Here is a 3,555-nt window from a genome sequence, read left to right on the forward strand (position 1 = left end):
ATAGAAACAAAGAGAACAATACAAAAAATTAATGAAACAAAGAGTTGGTTCTTTGAGAAAATCAACGAGATAGACAAGCCCTTATCCAAACTAACCAAAAGACAGAGAGAGAGCATCCAAATCAACAAAATCAGAAATGAAAAGGGGGACATAACAACAGACATTGAGAAAATCCAGAGAATCAATCAGGTCATACTTCAAAAACCTCTATTCCACAAACTGGAAAACCTAGCCGGGCGGTGGTGGCGCACGCCTTTAATCCCAGTACTCGGGAGGCAGAGCCAGGCGGATCTCTGTGAGTTCGAGGCCAGCCTGGGCTACCAAGTGAGTTCCAGGAAAGGCGCAAAGCTACACAGAGAAACCCTGTCTCGAAAAACAAAAAAAAACAAACAAACAAACTGGAAAACCTAAAAGAAATGGATAATTTTCTGGATAGGTACCACATACCTAAATTAAATCAAGACCAGATAAACTATTTAAATAGTCCAATAACCCCTAACGAAATAGAAACAGTCATTAAAAGTCTCCCAACCAAAAAAAGCCCAGGACCAGATGGTTTCAGTGCAGAATTCTACCAGATCTTCAAAGAACAGTTAATACCAATACTCTCTGAATTGTTTCACACAATAGAAACAGAAGGAACATTACCAAACTCCTTCTATGAGGCTACAATTACCCTGATTCCTAAACCAAACAAGGATACAACAAAGAAAGAGAATTACAGACCAATCTCCCTCATGAACATTGATGCAAAAATACTCAATAAAATACTGTTAAACAGACTCCAAGAACACATCAAAACAATTATCCGCCATGATCAAGTAGGATTCATTCCAGGCATGCACGGATGGTTCAGCATACGAAAGTCTGTCAATGTAATACACCATATAAACAAACTCAAAGAAAAAAACCACATGATCATCTCACTAGATGCTGAAAAGGCATTTGACAAAATCCAACACCCCTTCATGATAAAGGTCTTGGAGCGATCAGGAATACAGGGAACATAATAAAACATAATAAAGGCAATTTACAGCAAGCCAACAGCCAACATCAAATTAAATGGAGAGAAACTCAAAGCAATTCCACTAAAATCAGGAACGAGGCAAGGCTGTCTGCTCTCCACATACTTATTCAAGATAGTACTTGAAGTTCTAGCAATAGCAATAAGACAACATAAGGAGATTAAGGGGATACAAATTGGAAAGGAAGAAGTCAAGCTTTCCCTATTTGCAGATGACATGATAGTATACTTGAGCAACCCAAAAGATTCCACCAAGGAACTGACACAGCTTATAAACACCTTCAGCAACATTGCAGGATACAAGATCAACTCAAAAAAATCAGTAGCCCTCCTATATACAATGGACAAAGAAGCAGAGAAGGAAATCAGAGATACATCACCCTTTACTATTGCCACAAATGACATAAAATACCTTGGGGTAACACTAACCAAGCAAGTGAAGGACCTATATGACAAGAACTTTAAGTACCTGAAAAAAGAAATTGAAGAAGATGTCAGAAAATGGAAAGATATCCCATGCTCATGGATAGGCAGGACTAACATAGTAAAAATGGCAATCTTACCAAAAGCAATCTACAGATTCAATGCAATCCCCATCAAAATACCAACACAATTCTTCACAGACCTGGAAAGAATAATACTCAACTTCATATGGAAAAACAAAAAACCCAGGATACCCAAAAGAATCCTGTACAATAACACAACCTCTGGAGGCATCACGATCCCTTACTTCAAGCTGTACTATAGAGCTACAGTAATAAAAACAACTTGGTACTGGCATAAAAACTGACATGTGGTCCAATGGAATCGAATTGAAGACCCTGACATTAATCCACAAACCTATGAACATATAATTTTTGACAAACAAGCCAAAAGTGCACAATGGAAAAAAGAAAGCATCTTCAACTAATGGTGCTGGCAAAACTGGATATCAACATGAAGAAGGCTGAAAATAGATTCATATCTATCACCGTGCACAAAACTTAAGTCCAAGTGGATCAAGGACCTTAACATAAATCCAGCTACTCTGAACCTGCTAGAAGAGAAAGTAGGAAGTAGTCTTCAATGCATTGGCATAGGAGACCACTTCCTAAATAGAACACCAATAGCACAGACACTGAGAGAAACAGTCAATCAATGGGACCTCTTGAAACTGAGAAGCTTTTGTAGAGCAAAGGATACGGTCAACAAGGCAAAGCGACAGCCTACAGAATGGGAAAAGATCTTCACCAACCCCACATCTGACAGAGGACTGATATCCAGAATATATAAGGAACTCAAGAAATTAGACATCAAAATGCCCAACAGTCCAATTAAAAAATGGGCTAAATAACTAAACAGAGAATTCTCAACAGAGGAAACACAAATGGCTGAAAGACATTTAAGGAATTGCTCAACATCCCTAATCATCAGGGAAATGCAAATCAAAACAACTCTGAGATACCACCTGTCAGAATGGCTAAGATCAAAAACACTGAAGACGTCTTATGCTGGAGAGGATGTGGAGCTAGGGGAACTCTCCTCCACTGCTGGTGAGAATGCAAGCTTGTACAACCACTTTGGAAATCAATATGGCGCTTTCTTAGAAAAGTGGGAATCCATCTCCCCCAAGATCCAGCTATACCACTCTTGGGCATATACCCAAGGAATGCTCAACCACACCACAAGAGCACTTGTTCAGCTATGTTCATATCAGCATTGTTTGTAATAGCCAGAACATGGAAACAACCTAGATGCCCTTCAACTGAAGAATGGATAAACAAAATGTGGTATATATACACAATGGCATACTACTCAGCAGAGAAAAACAATGACATCATGAGGTTTGCAGACAAATGGATGGATCTAGAAAAAAATCATCCTGAGTGAGGTAACCCAGACTCAGAAAGACAAACATGGTATGTACTCACTCATAGGAGGATACTAGATGTGGAACAAGGATGACTGGACTGCTACTCACATCACCAGGGAGGCTACCTGGAAAACAGGACCTTAAAAAAGACACGGGGATCACCCCATGACAGAGAAATGGAATGAGGTCTACATGAACAGCCTGGACATGAGTGGGGTTAGTGAAGGGTGAGGGTGGAGGGAAAGAGAGCTTGAGGGAGCGGAAGATCCCAGCTGGATCAACAACAGAGAGGGAGAACAAGGAATAGGAGACCATGGTAAATGAAGACCACATGAGAATAGGAAGAAGCAAAGTGCTAGAGAGGCCCAAAGAAATCCTCAAAGATACCCCCACAACAGACTGCTGGCAATGGTCGAGAGACAGCCCGAACTGACCTACTCTGGTGATGGGATAGCCAAACACCCTAATTGGTGTGCTAGAAACCTCATCCAACTACTGAGGGATCTGGATGCAGAGATCCATGATTAGGCACCAGGTGGATCTCTGGGAGTCCAATTAGCGAGAAAGAGGAGGTTTTATATGAGCGAGAATTGTTGAGACCAAGGTTGGATAGAACACAGGGACAAATAGTCAAACGAACGGAAACATATGAAATATGAACCAATGCCTGAGGGGTCAC

The sequence above is a fragment of the Peromyscus eremicus genome, unplaced genomic scaffold (assembly GCF_949786415.1).
Source record: "Peromyscus eremicus unplaced genomic scaffold, PerEre_H2_v1 PerEre#2#unplaced_32, whole genome shotgun sequence".
Lineage (NCBI taxonomy): Eukaryota > Metazoa > Chordata > Mammalia > Rodentia > Cricetidae > Peromyscus > Peromyscus eremicus.